General features: G+C 44.0%; 1 pseudogene; it reads right to left on the bottom strand.

Annotated features, from left to right (window-relative positions):
* The window catches only part of LOC119434560 (vesicle-fusing ATPase 2-like), a 49,034-nt pseudogene that overhangs the window by 17,089 nt on the left and 8,822 nt on the right, over window positions 1-23,123 (bottom strand).

Raw genomic sequence — 23,123 nt, forward strand, 5'->3', positions numbered from 1 at the left:
CCGTGGCACGCGACGTACGCGCACTTTTTCTCAGAGCAAGTGAAGTTTCTCGCGACCTCGCTATCTGGAAACATCTTTTGGAATAGCTGGGAAATGGATCCACTGGAGCTGTAGGAGTAGTCTGACGACACAACTTTCAACGTCCACAATATCTCGGATTCGATCACAGAATCATGCTTTCTGCAGTCTTCGTCAAGTGTCGCTGCCCGAGAGGAAGTTGCCGTGCTTTCATGCTGACAAGCAGCCTCGGACGACAGATTTGCTGCTTGCATGAAACTTGCGACGGATGAGCAGCCCTCACCTGCTGCAGCTTTGGATAGGTGCTTCGCGCCTTTCTGGTGGCTCTTCAAGGCAGATTCCCCCTTCGTTACAATGTCAACCGTCTTCTGACATATTGCGCACATTGCTCGATAAGAATCACTTGGTTCCGGTCTCACCCAGTGACAATAGTCCGTATGTTGCAGCCACGCAGGCTGAAACTTGCACTTCCCACCTGGCATCCAAGCCCAATGTCAAAGTAAACACACAACGCAAACGCGATTCACTGAATGGCGCGCACGAGACTGACAGACGGCCCAACTATAGTACCTAAAAGACACTTACTAGTGTTATGATCAGCTTGGAACTCTGCATCTCAGTTGTGGGAAACCAAACCCGTGCACGTTCCCGTGTCGGAGCAATTCTTCATACCCAAGAGGCGGTTATGATCTTCCTGGAAACTGTACCTCTCAAATGTGGGAAACAAGCCCGAGCGCCTTTCCCCGTGACGAGATAATCCCCTTCATCCCCGAGAAAGCGTCACACCTCTACGACTTGAGCAGACGCAAGGAGAGGACCCGAGGGGGAGGAGGTCGTCAACTTGACCACCCGACAGAGGACTGACACTTCCACAAGTTCCCCGAAGGAGACATCGGCTACCACAAGACCACGAGGGGTTATTTAAGGCCGTCCTGGCCCCCTTGTTAGGCAGAACCGCTCGAGACTCGGATAGAGTCAAAACCATGTACCAATGAAGTGAATACAATCTTTTCTAATTTTTTTCATCATCACGATGCCCGCGTTCATCGCCGTCTCCTGATTCTTGCGGTGACGACCCACCTCACCCGTCGAGATTATATCAGCTGGTGGCAGTGGTGGGATACTCCACCCTTCGTCCTGGCTTCAGCAGAATGGTGAGCGCTTGACTTTCTTTGAGAATTTGCCAGGTTTTAGCTTGTGTGTTTTCTAAAACGGTGAATTAGTTTCTGTACATGCAGGCTCCTGTTGAAAGCTTCCTCACGTCACAGTAGAGTAAGAAAGTCCTCGTTCGGGATTGACCATGGATTTGGGCAAACGGAGAAAGCCAGAGTTATTACTTTGTGAAAAGCTGGGAATTGAGGTCGAGAAAAGTCAGAGAAAGCCGCAGCTTATTGAGGCAATTGAGAAGTGCGGGGCTCTTGAGGACGAAATTTCAGAAGCATGGGAAGAGATAGAGAAACGAGCTGAGAAAGCTGAACAAAACGCTGCAGAAAAGAAAGAAAGGCACAGAGCTGATCAAAAGGAAGCTGCAGAAAGAAAGGAATGAGAGGAACGAAGAGCTCATGAACTAAAGCTAAAAGAACTAGACGTGCAGTGGGATCTGGCCAGGCAATCGGCGAATAACCTCTTAATAGATGAAAGGCGTTCAGGTGAAGCAAGAGTGAAAATAAGGGATCTCATGCCATCGTACAAGGTGAACGATGACATGGGATTGTTTTTGAACGAACCTGCGAGAAAAACGGGTTGGCACTAGAGAGTTGGCCGCAACAGATTCTGACCATTCTTCCTGGCAAAGCAACTGAAATAATTGCAAGGCTAACGAAGGACGAGTCAGAGGACTATCAGCAAGTAAAAGCGGCGCTGCTAAGAAAATATCGGCTCTCAGCGGAGGCTTTCCGCCGCCGTTTTCGGAGGCAGTTAGGACACTGGGGCGAGTGTTTTCAAGATTTCAGTTATACACTGAAAGTCAAGAGTGGCTAAAATGGGAAGATGCGTTCGGTTGTCACGACAAGGTTGTTGAGCTAATCTGCATGGAGCAGTTCTATGGGTCCTTGAGCGAAGTAATGTGCCTGTGGATTCAAGATAGGTCGGGCGAAAAGGACTTAGACCGTGCTGCAGTGCTAGCGGATGAATTCGCCGCAGGTCGCGAATCCAAGAAAACGCGCGTCAGGCCGTTGACTAAATTCGGCAGAGGAAAACAGGCGCCCCTTTCACAAAGAGAAAGCTGGAAGTGAGACCAAAGACGTGCCGACAGATAATTTAGGCCAGAATAACAGTGCAGCGAAAGACGAAAGAAAAACAGAAAGGGCGTTTGAGGCTAGAAAACCGGTCGTCTGTTTCCGTTGCCAGGAGCCTGGACACCTTGCGATCGGCTGTCGGAAGCCTAGGATTGTTTTTTCTTGGTGAATGACGACGGCAACTTGTAGCTCTTAGAACCCTACATTTGCAACTTCGCAGTGAATGGAATGCCATGTAGGGTACTTAGGGACTCGGCTGCGACAATGGACATCGTCCACCCTGCGTATGTGCAACCTGAGGATTTCACCGGGGAACATGCGTGGATCCGGCAGGTAGTTGAGGAGGATAGTGTGTGTTTGCCCATAGCCAGCGTAAAGATCGAGGGGCCATTCGGAATATTTCTGACTGAAGTCGCAGTATCGCAAAATCTGTCCAAGCAATACCCCTACTTATTTTCAAATCGCTCGGAGATGCTGTTAAAGAAGAAGGGCCTGAGTTTTGGCGACCATACGGTCCAAGCTCTCCCACGTCCCCAGGCCCAGAAGATCGCGGCGGAGATAAGGCACGGCAACAAAGAAAGGGAAAGGCCTCATGACATAGGCACTCAGGAAGCACAGCACATAGCTAGTGAAAGCGGGGAAAAAGGCGCTAGCGAGAAGGCATCCAGGTCAGTGGGCATACTGCGGTGCAGCAAGGGCTAGCAGAGGAATTAGAAACTAATTTGGTGCTGCCGCATTCAAAAGGATCTTTAGACCTTCTGAAGGTTGTTAAAGAAGGAAGTGCGGCACAAGAAGAGAACGATTACGCTATGGGAGTAGAAACAGTGGCTCTTCCGGAGAACGTTCCTTACGGAGACAAGCCTTGTTTTAGCAGCCCCAAAAAGGTCAAGGAGGCGCTGAAAAACTCCCTTGTACTTCCGCATTTGAGCGACGTTCTGGAATCGTCCAAAGGAGAGGAGACTGACATGGCGGCCAAACAGGGCAGGAACTGGGCGATCGGGGATTGTAGAGGTACATTCGGTGACCGCCTGGCGAGGCAAAAATTTTTCAGACGGCGCAAATGAGCGAAGTATTTAGCACAGCGCAAATTCGAGAAAGACGCCACACCACAGCCCGTAAGCAAAGGGAACAGGCCATCATGCAGAATTTCACAGGGCTCGTTATGGTGGTTGAGAAAACGGAGACGTCACCAAAGGCGGATGGCAACAGAACAGGGAGCGTCTCCGCGAGTAGGAATGCGGCTGAAAAGATCAACCTGGCTGAGGTACGCGCGCACACAAAGGGCCAGTCAAACCGTCAATGAGGGGGAGAGCAGCTTCCTTTGTCCACGAGAGCGAGGACAAAGGAAGAATGGCGATTCTCCTCGCGTTTACGGCCTCCCTCTCCGAGACGAGAAAGAAAGCTGCGGCCACACGAATTGACAGGTGACGGGAGGGGGCAGTGTATGTCTGGCGCCCTTTATTGCCCATGGCGAGGCCCAATGACTTTCAGATTGCGACCTAGTCGAGTGCGCATTAAGAGGTAGTAATTGTCGAATTGGGCGCCTCCATAAGGTTCTCATTTGTAAATTTGTAAATAAAACACGTTGCATTTTTTTTTTTTGTTAGTTATTAAGACCTTATTTCTTTTAATTTCAAAGGTTCCGCATTAATCTCGGTGTTTCGCTGTATTGATTGTTATGAGAGCCAGTGACACGAATAAAACTGCGAAGCAAGTTTTGCGATGGTGGTGGCTCGTGGACGTGCTGATTTTGTAGATAGGCATTAACATTCGAGGTTTGTAGAAATAAACCATTTTGGATAATTCAATGCTTACAGGGTAGGTGCATTTATCGGTTACCATTGTGGAAGTTTAATTTGCTCAAGCGAGTTCGAAGAAGCAGTTTTCTTTCCCGGTGTTGCGAGCAGATAGAGTATCCTGGCTTTTTGTTTCCTGGCTTTAACTGCCACTTTATGAATCAGCTTAATTAGGAGTTGAAGCGGTCATCAGAGCGCAGTACATTTGGCATTAGAAGCGCTGGTACTGGCAGGTAGCACTGACCCAACGAGTAACTAAATCGCCGCGCAGCATTTATCCCTTTGATCATTTTCAATGCGCTCTCAGTCTTTCAATAAACGCGGCTTTCCCGGGCAAGAGAAACAAAAACGTTAGGTATTAGGTAGGTTGAAATATGCATTGAAGTCTAGTTTTTTTCCTTTTGTTAATTTTCGGGAATCTCAAACAAGGGCTGCAGGTATAATTCTGATAAGGTTTTATGTGAAGAATGTGTGAACCTGGCAGTTCTCATGGTTAGTTGGGTGCTCTCTATTTGTTGTGCCTTGGCTTGGCGTGGTCTATTTCCAGAAGGTGTCACCTGGCCTGCCTTGGAACGAACGGCGAAACGAAGCAGAGGCACGGGGTTTGCCGGTCTCTTCGAGGTGTTTGGATGCTGCAACCCCTTCGAGACCTCCTGTGGCGGTGGACGGGCTGTTATGATCGGCTTGGAACTCTGCATCTCAGTTGTGGGAAACCAAACCCGCGCACGTTCCCGTGTCGGGGCAATTATCTTCATACCCAAGAGGCGGTTATGATCTTTCTTGAAACTGTACCTCTGAAATGTGGGAAACAAGCCCGAGCGCCTTTCCCGTGACGAGATAATCCCCTTCATCCCCGAGAAAGCGTCACACCTCTACGACTTGAGCAGACACAAAAGGCGAGCTACCAAAGGAGAGGACCCGAGGGGGAGGAGGTCGTCAACTTGACCACCGGACAGAGGACTGACACTTCCACAAGTTCCCCGAAGGAGACATCGGCTACCACAAGACCAAGTCCTGGCCCCCCTTGTTAGGCAGAACCGCTCGAGACTCGGATAGAGCCAAACCATGTACCAATGAAGTGAATACAATACTTTCTAATTTTTTTCATCATCACGATGCCCGCCTTCATCACCGTCTCCTGATTCTTGCGGTGACGACCCACTTCACCCGGTCGAGATTATATCACTAGTGTGCCGAGAGCGGGTGTCGCGGAAGCACCGAGTGTGATGCCTGCCGCCGCCGGCCGCTTGGTGCGCTGCACTTCGGGACTGTGCCGGACCATGCTGAGACATGGGCGGACTTCAGGCGAGACACGACGCGAGTCTCCCCATTTGCCCGGCGATCTGCGTCATATGTTCTTGTCCCAATCCGCGATACGTTCGGGGTCTGCAGACGCGCTGGGTAATGAGATGAGCCGTTTCTTTCCGCGTCTCTGTCTGGGAAATCGCGGTTTCGCGACCTGTTCAAAGTTTCTTTAGACAGACGAGTGCAAACATGGATGCAAAACACCCACTCACAAGAAGAAAAGACTGCAACGAAAGCGGCAGCAAGGCGAGAAATGAACTACGCATTGCAATCGACGCGTAGCAATCAACGCATCGCAAACGAACGCGAGTCGAACACCGCAGGGTTTAGCATGGTGCCGACAGGCATCGCCGTCCCCTGCTTTAGAGCATTATGTGATGCTTGATCCCTGCTTTAGAGCATTATGTGATGCTTGATCGGTTTACCAAATCAGTTTCTGAACCACACTAACTTTTTCTGCAACACTGAGATGGAGCAAAGTCAGAGCTGGCATCAGACCAAAATTGATGAGGAATTTTTCTGATACAATGCCATGGTTACAACTTACAATGCATTTAAAAAAGGGAAGCATGAAATCTTAAACTAACTTTTTCATCAGTGTGCTCGAGTATTCACCTCACATAAAAATGCCAGTTATGCAATATACGAATGCAAAAAGCAAGCAGCAACTAGAGATATGGACGTTAAACCTTTACTGTGCATGCAATTTTACATAAGAATACACCTCTGATGTGTTTAAGTTATCTTTATTACAGATGGTGCTTCACATTTAAAAATTTCTCAAGTTTAGTTTTCTTACAGAAACTCTCCAATATGCTTTATAATTCTCGTTTCAATCTTAATCCAAAAGGAACAATAAGCAGTACTCATCAAAGATATGAACAGCACCCACCTTCAAGAAGGATTGTGACCAAACCTCTCGACTCTGGAGATCGTGCCTGCTGGATGAATAAATCACCATCTTCCAGTATGGCACTTATCTGTGGTCCCCATGTGGTAACACCTTTAGACACCAATTGTTCAATTTCTTCTGAACTAGTTCCGAATGCCTGTAATACCATGATCAACAAGTTAAACCAAGCAAGACATAAAAGCTTTAGTTAATTGAGATTCAACTCTTACCGGCTTCACGTCATTCTCCAGTGCATTCATGAAGTCAGGTCGGGTAACAAGAAGCTTCTCAGCAGCTTCCGGGTCAAGTTCCACTTTACTTCCTGCCTGGATTAAGAACATATGGCGATTAGTTATCCTTACCCAACTGAAAAACATTTGTGACAGATTATTTTGGCAAAGGTTCAAGAGGAAATGTACAGGTAAGTCCATTATTTATGGGAACACATATAAGCCGAGCATGAGCAAATTTTCCTGCATGGTAAGTCAGGAAGCATAGTTTTTGTGGCAGATGGCACAAGGAAGATGGCCCTAGCTCTTCTCTACATAGCTGCATAATGCATTGACAGCACTTCCGCAAACACCAACAACTGCAGCCTTTGCAAGATGCAAGTCAGATGCCTGCATGTTCTGTTTAACAACAGACCTGCAAGTACATGCAAATAATAGTACCTGTGCTCTGTCACAGAATGCATTTATTTTGCAAAATAATATGAAGCATAAGCAGTATTATTGCTGCTACTATGCAATCATGGCAGAAATTTAACACAAATACGGCATGCGGGAAGAATGGGAAGCTGCTAGTGAAAAGAGCACACACTGCCTTATTGGTAACTGCACTGGACCAGCATAGTGAACTCACCTTGATGAGCCGGTTCATGGCAGTTGACTGTGCTGCACGTACTAAGCCTTCTAGCTCGGCACCTGAAAAGTTTTTAGTAAGGACAGCCAGCTCAGCCAAGTCCACATCAGGAGCCATCTTGCGGTGAGTGCGCATCTGCGCTGTGTGGATGTTCAGAATCTGGAGGCGACCAGGTTCGTCGGGGAGCCCAATCTCCATCTGCACCTCAAGACGACCTGGTCGGGTCAGCGCCTCGTCAATCATGTCCCGACGGTTGGTCATACCAATCACTAGAATGTTGTTCAATGATTCCACGCCGTCTATTTTGGACAGCAACTGGTTCACCACAGTGTCATGAACACCTGTGTTTCCAGCCTGCATACAAACATAACAATTGTGCAGCAGACGACTTCAAAACCCAAGGCCAGTATTCATTCTGTTTTCTACAAGTCTTACCACTGAGCCTCGCTGCTTGCATATAGCATCAATTTCATCAAAAATTATGATGTGGAGGCCACTGTTGACACCCAACTGAAAAGAAAGAGCATAAGAGAAAAATATAAATGTGAAGGAGCTAAATGAAAACAGTGCAAAGTCAGTGAGTGTACCTTTTTCTTCCTCTTCTGCGTCCTCAAAAAGGCGCCGAATGTTTGCTTCAGACTCACCAACATACTTGTTTAATATCTGAGGTCCGTTTACTCTTTGGTTCTCGTCCATTCAGCATTTTGCCAATCTGACGAGCCATCAAAGTCTTCCCAGTACCAGGTGGCCCATAGAGAAGGATGCCGCGGACATGCTTCAGGTCTGCAAACACAAGCACCATGAGAGAATAAGAAATGCCTTTATGAATTTGCATTTATGCCCACGAAGGCTTTTAGAAGGCCTTAAACAGTATGGCCAATCAGAAAGACAAACGGCACTCAGTCGCAACTTCTGCTCATGCTTTATCTGCATGAGTGAGAGTGCTGACAGGACAGCAATTTATAGATGAACTAATTCAGTATCACAGAAACTGTCGAACTAGTGGCTAGCATCAACATTATTACTTATTTTCACAGAGATGAAAGTGTTCCTTCGAACTCACCAAGCTGTTCAATAACTTCAGGTGGAAAAACTCTTGAGGCAAATGCCCTTCTGAATATAGCGTTGAACTCTCTGTCCAGCCCTCCAATGCCCATCTTATTAAAATCCCAGTCTGGATTGATGATAGACTGACGTACCATTTTCCTGACAAAAAACAGTAGTTGAGATGTTGAATGAAAAGACATCAAAAGAAAGTGCAGTACAAGACCAGTATAAACACCATGACTACCTAACATAAAGACTGTCCTATGTTGCTGCATGCAAACCCTTCAGCATGTCACTTTAAATTTACCCTTTGGCATGTCCAGTAAGGTTCACTGTAGAGCCTTCAGCCTTTTCAAAAACAACGGCAGCATCTGGTAACAGCAGCCCAATCAGGGTCTGAAAAGATTTATTTGTAAAGGCATGTAAGTGCCTTGGAAACAACACACACTGGATGTTAGAAAACACTGCACTTTGCAAAATCAGCACATGAAAACTACAAGTCAATTGTACAGCAGTAAAACCCATCTAAAAAAGCTTATACCTATGGCATATGTAAACATTTAACCCTGCAGCTTGCTTTCTGTGTAGTTGCTATAGATTGTCCTATACACAGTTCTTATAGGGCCCCTTACAAGGCCACATATCTAATTTTGGTTATATGCTGAAAGTTGTTACGTGCCCTCTCGGGAGCATTCTACCGTAAGAATTTTTCAAATTGGTTCATTAGCAGAGATAGAAATATTTGAAGTGTCATGAACCCATGATTTCAATTCCTTCCCTGCATTATTCCATACCAGAGCCAGGGGATAGCGTCACGTGACGTAGATGTCACTGCCTTTTTTTCATTGTTTTTATCGCGTTTTTGTTGCACAGCACACTTCCAGTGACGGTCTTGCGCACAAGCCCCCGAGCTGTTGCGTCTGTTTCGTTTTGCTCTGTGCACAATCTTGCGAGCTGTGCACGAGAACACTTGCATTGTTGTCTGGCTGCTTCTGCGGAATGGATTCCTCAGTGCGTGTACATTTCGAGATGTTGGCCCAGCTTATTGATCCTTATTACGATACAACGCGTTGTTGTACCGATGGCACCTGACTAGCGGTAAGATAGTTAGTAGTAGATTTTTATGGTGCAAGAGCAACTGTGGCCAAAGAGCGCCAAACACAAGGTTGGTGGTCGACTCAGGTTAGTAAGCAGTACTCAAGGAGAAGGATAAGAAACAGTGGTGTATAGGGCCTAAAATTAATTGAGTCGATAATCGCGTCGATAACAGTCACGATAACAGTCACATAATCGCGTCGATAGCAGTCACGGTTTTTTCCGCAGCGGTTGCGGCAAACAGTTGTTTGTTTTGGCTCGGTGCAAAGCTGTCGAGCTTGAAGAGCAGCGGCTACATCGCGATCATGTTTTCGCCAGCTCAATGGCGAAAACGTAATCGCAATGTGCGCGATAGTACAAAGCGTGTCTACATGCTTGGTCTACATATGTTCTGCATACGTGCAGGGCTTGAAAATCGTTGTTTTGGTTATAGTGCAGTACCGCTTATAGTGCAGATATTCGCGACTCCAGCGACTTACGTTATAAGCGGTCTACACTGTAGATTCTGTTTCTAATGTGTGGCCTGAGGTCCTCGTAGGGTACATTATCTATGTCAAGAGAATTACAAAGAGCAGCCGACTCCGCAAGTTTGTCAGCTACCTCAATGCCAGCTATGTTGCAGTGCCTCGGCACCCAGCACAGTGTGATTTTAACTTTGGATTTGTGAGCCAACATGAGACATTTTAGAAGGAAATTAGTCACTGGACTTATATGCTTTTTACCGGATGACAACGCAGTCACCGCACTGAGGGAGTCTGTGTATATGATGGGGCTGGTTTTTTTCTTCTGCAGGATGTGCCTTACGGCCAGGAGTATGCTACAGCATTCTGCAGTAAATATGCTTGATGTTCGTTCATTGTTTTCGATTCAGAAAATTCAGGGCCATGTGCAGCACATGCGACAGCTGAGGACTTAGAGGCGTCAGTGTAATACTCGACGCACCTGTATTTTGCCTGCAAGTACATGAAATGCTGATTTATTGCGAGAGGATGCCCATGTCTGCTAACCTCAAGAAATTACATATCACAGTTAAAAGCGTGTAGTTCCCACGGTGCAATGGTGTCTTTATGAGAGCCACCTGGAGATTGGAGACCGGTATGTGCAGGCTTTCAAGGTGTGACGCGACTCTACTACGAGATATGGTGGCATTGCTGATGGTCACCTCAAAAACAAATGGGTGTTGGTTGTGTCCCGCAAAAGTGCACCAGATGGTTGCTCTACATGAGAAACCACCTTAGGGGCATACACTATTGCTTGTGCACTGCCTTCGTCATTCCAGTGACTATCTGTTCGCCTCAACATAAAGGCTGGCTATTGGGCTTGTTCTGAAAGCACCAGTGGCCAGACGGAGCCCGAGGTGGTACACTGGGTCAAGCATCTTTAGCACAGACTTTGACGCTGATTCGTACACTACCGAGCGATAGTCAATACGTGACAAGACTACGCTATTCAGAAGGTTCAGTAGACAGTCACGGTATGTACCCCATGACTGATGGGAAAGAATCTTTAGTAAGTTCAATGCTTTCAAGCATTTCAATCGCAACTGCTTTATATGTGCAACAAAGGTAAGCTTTTCATCAACCACAACACCTAGGAATTCCTGATCTTTTTTAATGACTATGATCTGCCCTTTCAGTGCGACGTGGGGTCTGGCCTAATGCTACACTGTTTAGAAAAAGGTAAACAGATGGTTTTTCCACAGTTACATTTAAAACCATTTTCATCTGCCCAGCTTAAGAGTTTATTTACCCCCAACTGAATTTGCCGTTCACAGATGGCCAAGTTGCAGGATTTGAAACTGATCAGGACATTGTCTACGTAAGAAGAGTAAGAGATGGTTTTGGGCAACACACTGCTTAGGGAGTTCATTTTAACAATGAAAAGCGTGCAGCTGAGAACGCCACCTTGGGGGACGCCATTCTCCAGTATAAACCGCTTCGATAGAACATTTCCAACACGAACCACGATGGTGCGTAGAGGTAGCTTTCTATAGTATTGAGCATGTTTCCCGCGACTCCAAGAGAATGCAGATCACGGAGAATGCCATAATGCCAGGTCGTGTCATAGGCTTTTTCAGGTCAAAGAATACAGAAAGACAGTGTTGTTTTGGATAAAGACGTCCCTGACATAAGACTCAAATGCTACAAGCTGGTAAGTTGTCGACCGACCAGACCTGAATCCAGCTTGACGTCGGTCAAGAAGGCCGTTAAATTCAAGAAAATACACGAGGCGGCAATTTATCATTTTTTCAAAGATCTTTCACAAGCAACTAGTCAAGGCAATGGGCTTGTAGCTAGCTGCAGTGCGGCTTCTTTTCCTTGTTTTAAAATGGTATGATAACAGCCTCTTTCCAGGCTTCCCAGAGGACCATACTAGTATTTTGTTAAACAGAAAGAGGTTGGTTACAAAGGTGTGTTCATGTACGTGCTTCAGCATGCCATATGTAATCCTGTCTGGGCCTGCTGCTGAGTTGCCACATGTTCCCAGAGCCACCTTCAGTTCCTCCATAGTGAAAGGGCTATTGTACCCTCCTGTGGATGTCCTTTTATCACGGATAGGTTCGGCTTTTCCGCTAGCTTGTGTCGCATGAAGGAGTCTATATATGCCTGAGCTGAAAATATATTCAAAATGTTGACCATTGCATCTGCTTGGTGTTCCAGTGTATCACCAGCAGTGCTGACCAGAGGCACTAGGTGAGCACTGCGCCTTTGAAGTGCTCTAAGTCTGTTGTACACTTTATGTGTATCTGTGTAGGAGTTCACAGTTCACAGATGAGAGGAATGACTGCCAGCTTTCCCGTTTGGATGCATGTCGGATATGCCTGCCATTTGCTTTAGCACACTTGAAGTCTATTAAATTGTCAACTGTAGGATACCTGCGGAATTTTGCCCATGCTTTGTTTTGCTTCTCACGGGCATTCTTGCACTCCAATTCCACCATGGCCTTCGCTTGTTTTGCGTTTTATTTCATGTCTGTGGGATTGATTTCTGGGCGGCCTCTATAATATGCAGTGTGATCATGGATTGAGATTCGTCTATACCTAGCTAGGTCTACAATTGATGAACTGGACAGTTTTGAGAGTTCTCGGAACTTCTTCCAATCAGCAGCTTGTTCTTTAAATTTCCTATGATTATTTACACCTAAATTAATGTTTCCTGTGTGGTTTAAGAAACAGGAAAGTGGTCGCTACCATACAGATTATCAATAACAGCCCACTCAGTGGTTGCCAAGAGCACCGGAGAGCCAATAGCAAGGTCTATTGCTGTGTATGAGTTGTGTGCTATATTAAAGTATGTTGGCTCTTTTTCATTAAAAATACAGGAACCGGAGGACAATAAAAATTTTTCGATTAGCGCACCCCGAGAATCAACTTTTGTACATCCCCATTGTGGGTGCTGCGCATTGAAATCTCCAACCAACATGAATAGATCTGGAGCTGGTCAATAAGTTTTTCAAATTCATCTATTTATTTATTATTTATTAACATACCCTCAAGACAGAGGTATTACAGAGAGGAGTGGGTAAAGAAAGAGAAAAAAACATACATAAGTAACTAACAAAGCAGCAAAAGTGGTTTAGTTAACACAAAAAAATTGATTAGTTAATTGTATCAGGGAGCGATGATGTCAAATATGGCCGAACGAAACTTTGAGTTGCCCTTGATTGCAACAACTGCGCCGGGAAGGTGGTTCCATTCTTGAGAGGTCCTGGGAATAAATGATTCCTGACAGGTTCTGGTGTGGCAATGAATTATTCCAACCTTATGGCTATGATCAATGCGAGAGGAAATGTATATAGGAGATGATATAAGATTATCGCGCAGGTAGGAATTGTGGAAATATAGTTTATGAAATAAAGCAAGGCGAAAGCACTTACGTCGGTCTGAGAGCAGAGGAAGTACCAAGGAGCTTTTCATGGAAGTTACTCATGATGTGTGACTATAATTACTATAAATGAAACGCGCGGCATTGTTTTGGATTAATTCAAGTGACTGCAAAAGGGTTTCAAGGTGCGGGTCCCAGATGGATGAGGCGTACTTCATTTTACTCCTAATAAGCATTTTGTATAAGATTAACTTTAAAATGACATAGGAGCAGAAGAAAAATTTCGGCGAATAAGCTAGCATGCGGTTAGTATTGTTGATTACCTTATCGATGTGTAACGACCAGGAAGTGTCGAAGTTATGTGGACACCTAGGTATTTATAGGATGTTACGGCTTCTAGGGGAGTATCATTAAGGTAATAGTTTGGCGGACGAATATTGCTGCGAGTTGCATGCATACATTTACATTTAGTTATGTTAAGTTGCATTAACCATACGTCACGCCAGTTAGAGATAGCATTAATATAGTCTTGTAGGAACTTATCAGAACTGTCCGAGATTTCATGGAGGATAACACAGTCATCTGCGAAAAGGTAAATGCTAGAAGAAACATCATTGGGTAAATCGTTAACGTAAATTAAGAAAAGAAGAGGGCCTAGAACTGATCCTAGGGGCACACCAGAGTCCACGGGGCTAAATGGGGATGTATGATTATTTGACGCAATGTACTGTGACCGATTAAGAGAAAATGTTCAAGCCATGCAATGAGGTTAGGATCAAGACTAAGTTTGCTAAGTTTAAATAGAGGCAATTTATGATACACTTTATTGACGGCCTTGGCGAAGTCAAAGAAAACAGTCTGCGAATGAACCTTTGTCAAGAATAAGATAAAGATGTGAGTAAAGAAAGAAGTTGAGTTTTGCAAGACAAGTTTTTCGGACACCATGTTGTGCTTTAGTGCAAAATGAATTATTGTCTAAGTGCTTTGCTAAATGTGAGTACAAATATGCTCAAGACCTTACAAGGAATGCTGGTGAGGGAAAATGGGGCGGTAGTTGAGGGCGAATTTTTGCTGCCGGACTTGTGAAGTGGGACCACCTTCCCGACCTTCCAATCTGCAGGGAGGGATCTGCAACATTGACGGAGAGGTGATGGTCCGGAGGAATATATAGGGAACATACGGTTATTATTCTCCCAAAAGTTAGGGCTCGTATTGCCACTGCCTCTAAATCGGTAACCAGAGTGATACTTTGGCAGGGAATTGTTTTCTGCTCGACAATAGCAACGCCACCGATGAGTGGGCACTGCTTTGCCTGTCTTTCTGGTATACCGCATATTATTTTAGAAAGTTTGTGCGTGTTGGGTTTAAGTGTGTTTTCTGTAGGCAAAATATGTTTGGTTGGTATTTCATATATGTCATCCAGGTTCTTGAGTAGCCCTCGGCAGTTCCAGTGGATAATGCTCAGCAGCCATTTTTATGAGTGAGAAGGGGACGGGTTTTCAAATGTCACTGCCTTTATCAGGTGACTTGACTGGCAGATGTTTTTTTTGTTTGAGGCGGTCTAGAAAACTCCGCCTCTCTTTGGGGGACTCTCTCAGCATCAGAGATACTGAGGATCCCGGGATCACTTCCATTGCTTCCGGCGGGGACTCGGAAGCGGATGAGGGTTTGTCAAGAGGAGTAGACTCTCTCTCAGTTGTCTTTTGTCCCAGAGGTCTGTGAGAAGTTGACCTCTGGGACTGGGAAGGTTGGTGCAGCTGGCTGCTTGCTGGGGGGCCAAGAAAGGTGCGCATTAGCAAAGGTGTATTGCGTGCCCACCGTAACTAGATGCGCCAGGCCTCCCGGCGCGCTGCGTCGACATAGGATCTTGCGGAGAGAGCTTCTTCCAGCGTTCAGGAAATGTGATGTTTTCCGTTACTTTGATTTGAATTATCTTTTTCTCATTCTGGAATATTTCACATGTTCGCGAGTACCCAGCATGCGGCCCATAACAGTTGGAACATTCTGTTTGAGTGGCACTGCAGCTTTCGGTTGGGTGCTCATGAGCACCACACTTTGCACAGGTGAGTTTTCCACGACATGTCTTGGATCTGTGTCCGTACTTTTGGGACTTAAAGCATCTTCTCTGATTTGGAACAAAGGGGTGGACTTTGCAGTGAATGAACTCTGTTTCACAGCATCTGGTAGGTGGGAACGATTAAAAGTCAAGACAATATGGGGTGTCACTACATCTTCACCGTTTCGCCTTATGGTGATGCGGCGTAGGGCAATGACACCTTATCTCTGAAGCCATCGAAGAGGTCAGAGACTGTATCGCGGATCAGATCACGTTCTGATATAACGCCTTGAACTGTGGTCAGACTGCGGTGGGGGGTAATGGACACCAGCAAGTGAGCGAACTGCTTTTGTTTGAGGAGGATGTCGCTCGCAATGATCTTTCTGTGACACTTCAACAAGAAGATCACCGGATGACAGTTTCTTTGCTTCGTAGTTTTTCCCTATAATTTTTCAAAGGTCCTAGCAATAACAAAAACGGACATTGCAGCAACTGAGTCGTTGTCTACAAGAGAGTGGATAATCAGGAAACGTGGGAAGTGATCACAATCAGTTCAAGTTCTGTCAAAGCTTTCTTCGGTGCGACCCCTTTTCAGGGACCGATCAGGCTTTTTGGAAGAAGAAGTACTTATGCGATATGGGTATGCCAATGGTTCCTAGAATGTCACCTGTGTTTCATCGTCTTATTCACAGGAAGGTCTCGGGGCTCACCGCGTGGTAAACAGACGAAGAGCCCGTCGGCCAGAGCTTGACCATGGCCCCGACCACCACCGTTCATGGCTTCTACCTTCACCTCAAAACCTTTCACCACGGTGCAGATGACAGCTTCGGTATGGGGGCTAAGGGTCCGTTCCGTGGTGGCACCAAGCACCATCACCTTGATACTCAAGGTGCCCTTGCGGGAGCGGTAGGGTAAGTCAGTGCCACATGAACCTAAGGTAGACGCGAGCGTATCAAAGAGCATAATCGCGTGCTGGAACACGGTAGAAAATGACATAGTTTTGTTCCTTGCATGCCCCACTACACAATGTGGGAACATGGGGATGAAACTGAAGTACATCTCTCTTGCTACGGTATGAAGTAAAACAAGGACATGCATACATTTGGTTTGTAGGTTTTATTATTTCTTTAAACTCTAATTCGTCTATTGAAGCAACAGATCAAACAAATAACTGTTGTGCCTCGAATAATTCTCAAAGTCACATGTCACTGTGAGTGAGGTCACAGCCCTGCAAATTCGTAGGCACACTTGTGCGATTGACATCGACTGTCCAGCTGGAAGAGCAGCGCCCACAAGGAGAAGGCACACGGCATTTGGCTTGAAATTTCAATTCTTTTGGTGGCGTCTAGGTGTAAAACTTAGCAGACACTACCATTAGCACGCATTGTATGCACTTCAGTTGTCGGCTGAAAATGGCCAGATGTGGTGAGGGGCCCTTTAAGATAACTCAAGCTTTCACAGCCTTTTTTGATGATCTGCAGGTGTGACCTGCCTTTGGAAAATGTATACCAATGTAATAAAAAATTTCAAAATTTGTGACCAAATGAGCGTACTAACTTCAAACCAACTTATTTGATCATAAGAATGCAAGAGTAGCAAGTAACACAAACATGTCAAACTTACAGGAACAAAAAATACTATGCCCAAGTCCTTCAAACACAAAAAAAAAACTGACCAGTATCAAAATTTTAAAAGTATCACATGACTGGAAAGAAAGAAAGAAAGCAACAAATGTGCAATTTCAAGGGTCTAAAAACATGCCAGCGCACCATCTATACCAATAATGAAGAAACATAACTTACAGTCTTGGGTTTTGTGGGGCTTAGGAGAATCACCCTTCAGGTAATCCAAACTTGCGACTGTATATAGAAAAAAAAATTTATTGAGGCAGAAAACAGAAAGACACTGATAATTCATTCTAGAAGAAAACAAAATTGTGCATGAGAAGTTATTGCCAGTGTCCTTGCTACATAAGCAATCTAGAAAAATTTTATCGAACAAGTCGCTTTTGGCCTCTCGAGTAATGAGCATACAATGATGTCATCTCAAAGTACAGCAGGTAGCTTCCTTTCTCAGTACAGTGTCACTTTTTTTCTAGTGTTCAGTGTCATGACATGTAGCTGCAAGCAGAACTGCATTAAAATTTTTTACATCTTAAAGCGACCAACTCAAAAGTTGAAACTTTCACTAAAACCTATTACATCAAGGTGGATGACTGGGCAAGTTGGTAATCCATAATGAGCCTGTAAAGTGAAAGAGAAAACACAGAGACAAAACAGTGTTTTCGTCCCCATCTTATGTACAGGTTTATTCTGATGTCAGTTGGATGTTGCTATTACAGGCAATGTTTGTGGATAACTGGTAGAGGTGACCACGCTGCTTAGACAATCGTTGAAGATAAGCTAAACAAGAGATGTTTCCAAAACATGGGTTTGATCCTCACCTTCCATTTCCTTCACGACAAGTTTCAACAGTTTTTTATCTGAGAACTGGTATGCCAGCTGCAGGAAAACAACCAAACAATTCAATGTCAACAGATAGTAACTACTGCACTTCAAAAACAAACGCTTGGTAACCAATTTCAGACAATCCAAAATATTACCAACTAAACAATATTCCAACATTACACTGTCAAATTGGACTACAGTCGCTATTAGGTTAACAATAAGACAAGAATTCACTTCATGCTTTGGTTCAACCAAACGGAGTCCAGGCAGAAGCAGAAAAATGTCCTTACCGTTTGACCAACTGTGAATGCCTGTTTTGGAAACTGCTGCACAAAGTCCATGGACATCTTATCAGTGTCATATGGATCCTTTGTGGTGCTGTTGAAAGATGGGGCTTAGTCAAAATCTATCACTTCTTCAAAGAATTCCACCTATGCCAGATTTAAAACACAAAAGTACGGTAATATCACATTGCTTATAGCACAGAAAGTAGACTGAGGTGACACGCATCCTACATATGGAAATGCAGGAAAATAACCTGCATTGACTTTTTAAAGCAATTAGGCATCATATGCAGATGAAAGCGCCTGCATGCTGCAAGCATGTATGCATGGCAGCCAGTATATTTAATTTTTCTTTTCTAATGACTTAAATAGTAAATATTCAATCAGCTTTTGTGTACAAACCTGAGAATCTGTGTTACAATTAAAACTTTGCATGATCCCCGGAAGATATGATATTCAATAGCTCACAGCATGCTATCCTTCTGTACAGATCCTTTTTCACTTCTAATAATGAAGTCCACAAAACTTTTAAAAACAGGCCATAGTCTTTCTAAAGAAAAACTATGGTTGCAAGACCTCACTTTGATATCCAACAGCACTGCTCTTGAATACACTATGAATGAATGGGTCCTAACTAACTTGGTTTTGAGTGAGGAAGAGGCCTATCATTTTAGGAGATGCCTTTACTATCATACTAGTTAAGCAACTTTTCACTATGCTGCAAATTTAAGCCTGAAGTTGTTGGCAACTGACTGATCAGCATGGGCCCAACCTCAAAACTGCCTTTACATCTCCCTCATTCTACCACTCAAGCCAGAAAGCAAAGCTTCATTGAACCTGCAGTGTTGCTCTGAATGTAGAGCATTTCCCACACCGCTATCTATTCTCGCTTCAAAGCGCCTCTTATGAGTCGCATACAATGGAAGATGCAAAAAAACTTAAATGAGTGATCTAAATGACGCCTGTCGTGAATGCACTGAAGGAAATGCAATGAACGTCTTGGGCACGTTCACACCAGGCGTCATTTAGATAAAGTCAAGCATGGGCTTCAAGTTAAGATGCATTTCTGACCACGGGGTTAAGCCCCTTGAAAAACTTTTCCTGGAGCCTGTACTGACTCTTGTGTCATATGTGCATCAGTGGTTTGCAGTATAATGTGATCAAAAGCTGTGTTCACAAGAGCAACATGCATTTTGATACTTTTAAAAACCAAACTATATACTTGTTGTAATTAAGAAGGATGCAACTAGTTATTCACTGCACACAGATCCAAACTAAGCCCTGTATCATGATTACCTAGTCAATATGTATCTATATGTGTTGCAGAGAAAACTTGGCTGTCCTTTGACCTTAATTACCAAGCTAATTCATTAGGGCACAAAAAGCCAGTGATGAACTTGAAACATACTACACAACATATACTACAACAAACACAAATATAACCCCCTGCAAGTCGAGATGTGTAAAGTCAAATTATCAACCATATCAAAAAGACAAAAAAAATTAAGTTCCTTTAACATGTATACCACAAACTTCTGAATTAACATTTATTTACTTTCTTTCGGGATCGAAGCATTACAGAGTAGTGAAACTACCATACAAGTTGTCAAAAGCTACCCATCCAACCAGTTCATGACAGTGCTGTACACAGCGTCTTAGCTGTCTTAAGTTATCATGGTCAATGTCCAATGTCTCAATAATGCTGTGACAAATCCCAGCCTCAATCTCCAAAAAGGTTATACTTTTGATCATGTTTCTGTACAAACTTTGTCACAAAGCACTAAAATAATCACTGTTTCAACACTCAGAAGTGGTGGGTAGCATACTACCCACCTGCTGTATTATGCAGCAAAGCCATAAGAAGCATTATTCCCAACACAGGAATCTCTTGGCATCTTACAGAAATATTGTAAAATTTAAAACAAATGCAGTGTTGCCCTCTGTTGCCGCAAAAATGAGTGTACAGCGTTTCCTACACTTCGAGCCCATCTCAGCAATGCTGTCTGCTGGATTGTTGTGGCTTTAGAATGTGCATAAAAGCTTTGAAGCAATTTCGTAGCAACAAAAAAGTGTCATTTATTTGTAATTTGGTGCAAGTCTGTTTTGTTGTGAACATTTGCTGGAGGCAGTAGAGAAGCAGCGGATGCGGTACATTTGTCAAGGCTGTGCGATGCCACTTTGCACAGACCCTTTTGCTTCAGGTAGTATCTTGAAAAGCGAAGAACTGTTTTTTAATATTTCTTTTTCTTTCTTTCCGAGCCATAGAAAGGCACCCAAGTTCTGTAGTTTCTTGAGTAATATGAAAAAAAATTTTTTTTCTGTTAATTTATTGGGTAGTGGGAAGAATACTTCTCACAGAAGTAATTCTGTCAATTTTACTTGAAACAAATCTGAAGCTATCAATGCGAGAGCGTTAAGGGCCCCGGGGCGTGTCGCAGAAAATCCGGTGTCAGCGTCGGGGGCGCTGCCCGGCCAAGAAATCATCCTGAACCACACCGACCACGCAGGCTCTCCGCGTGGCACAGAGGCATGGGTGAACTAATCGAATTTCTCAAGTAAAATGCGTCGGAAAAAATCATAGAGTACGATGTAACCACAATCTACAGATGTGATAGCGTCGGATTGTAATTTGAATATACGAGAAAACATAATTCTCTTATTAATCGGAAACTCAAACACAAGCCCCTTTTCCAACATTTCTACCAGTCATACAGCAGCGCACCGCGGTTTCCTCCGAGAAAAATACCATCCAGATGGCGTTCCCTCCTTGGCAGCCTATAACAATGTTGCATGTAGGCTCCCTACGGCAGTGCATGCGGAGGCGAAGTTGGAGAAAAAGAAAGCTGCAGTTGCCGGGAAGCTTGATAAGCAGCCAGGGATCTTTGAATGCTATCGCGTTCCACTCTTAAAGGCGAAGCTTAAGCGTCCTCCAATTTTACATGAAACTTTGGTGACCATGTTGTGAAAAAGCACGCAAGTAGACACTTGTGCCACACACGAAAAATTCGCCCATGAGAGGGTTAAGTAACAAAAGGGGCCTATAACGCACAGGAAAAGCTTGTGTGGAACCGATGGCATTGTCTCAATGCGGCGATATTGTGTGCTTCGTAGACAGGGACGTGACGTCAAGGAATGAGACTGATCATTGGTTAAAATTTATGTACGATTTATGTTCTCAAAATATTGCAAGTGCTGCAAAAAAAACTAGCTTACGTTTCCAACCATTTTATGTATCGCACAGCATGGACGAGGCGTTGCAACCATGGGATCGACGCACCACATGCTGAGCACTTTGGAGCACTTTGGCATGCCTCGTGGAAGCTGTCGTAAATGTAAAAGTGATGCCATGGCCTTCAAGGTTAGACTGCGTGCCGCTCAATCACGAAGTCCATGGGAACGCTATCAACAGGCTCAGCAGGCTTGGCACCCCTGGCACCCCAACTTCTACTAATGCCCTGCTGCTATTGGTGTCACTACATAACATCATGGGAGAGTGAAATGTGGCATCTAGAGCAGCGCAAATTCAAGTGGAGGATAACTCTCATTTTGCTTGTATTTTGAATGTTCTCTGAACGATAACTTGGGTTGTGTTAGTCAATTATCATAATTTCTTATATTGTGTGTTCTGTGACATGCTGAGACTAGACCTAGAGCAAATATGGTGACCAGAAAAAAGTGTTGCAAGGTCCCTTAAACATCACTTTGTCAAAGACATCTTTCACTATATTAAGATAATGTTATGGGTTCATCAATGTACAGTATCTGTCCAAAGGGACCATAGCAATTGTGTACTTAGATTACCACTGCCAAATCGTACACCCCAAGTTATATTTCAGAATTTTGTTACAGTCTGTACAACAATACTCTGTCCGGTGTCTCAGCAACGCAAGCCAGTAATTATTAAAATTAGGGCATTGGAGAGAAAATTAAATTTTGCTGCCAAGACTCCTAGCACTGGTAGACATAACAATCTGCACAAATATCCGAGCTGTTCAGTTAACTAAAGTTGTCAATTTAGCTTAATTACTTTAGGACAGACACGGCAGTTGTAAAATTGAAGATGTTCAGTGCTCAAGGCACATGCATTAACAAGTAATCCACAGATTACCACCTATTTCAATATATTTGCCTTCAACATCTGCTTCAAAACATATGGGGCTCTACATAGAGTAGTTATGCTGAGTAGATAAGTCCTGCAGTGACCATGGGAGGTTTTCTGGGAAAGTATTAGAACATCAATACATTCAGTGCAGGTTTTAGAGTGATGTCTCGAAATTTGTGTTAAGCTCAGAAGTCTTATGCAGTGATTTCCTTGAGTACTGACTGGCTTCAATTCCAGAACAGTGATGTGTTCTAGTCGTAAATGAAGAATCCATTAGAGAAAATTAGTCATCTTATTGACAATTATCACAAATCCTGATGTCAACAACTACTATAACTCTTGGCCAACAAATTATGACTGTCTGAAATCCTTGTTTTTAATAATGGGAGGCTAAAACATCTGTGTAGCCTAATTGCCAACCAGAACACTCAATTATTACAACGAATATGTAAAGAACAGTGTGCTTTTTCCTCATTTACTTTATGAAACTATCACTGAAGAATATGCAAGCTTATGAATACCTTTTTTTTTTTTAGGGCTCCTACCTCAATGTTAATGCTATATCATATTACACATATATGGCAGCAGTAGCATGCCTCTATAATAGCCTCCTAAAGTGGAAGCTGTCCCACAGGACTGGTCAATGCATGATGTTACTGATGAAGGCCAGTGCAAATGGACAACAAGAAAATTTTTAATTTGACCCAATAATTTTATGTTCTCAGCAGTCAACTACAAAGAAATGTCCAACATAAAAAGCCTAACTTCAGATAGTGCAGGTGTTGAACAGCTTCCGTGCTAAATTTTGTTTGAAATACAAGTGGATATGTCATGGCATCAAGGTCTTAACTATGATTATTAGGTCAGAAAAACTCATCAGGCAGCTACATTCGGCACTTACTTTTTCTTTTCAAGGAAGTCGGCTTCAAGAGTAATTTTTGCAATGTATTGAGTGTTCGGATCGAACACATATGGGCGCACATCAACCATCTGACTGACAGAAAGCTCTGCCCATTTTCTCTGGGAGAAAAAAAAATGAATGAGAGGGAGGGGGTTAAAAGGCATTAAAATGTGTAACACAATCAACTGAAGCGTACACTCAACATGATACCAAAACAATTTGAGGGTACATGCTTATACAAGACATCTGAATATTTAT

Source organism: Dermacentor silvarum, unplaced genomic scaffold (genome assembly GCF_013339745.2).
Source record: "Dermacentor silvarum isolate Dsil-2018 unplaced genomic scaffold, BIME_Dsil_1.4 Seq12783, whole genome shotgun sequence".
NCBI lineage: Eukaryota > Metazoa > Arthropoda > Arachnida > Ixodida > Ixodidae > Dermacentor > Dermacentor silvarum.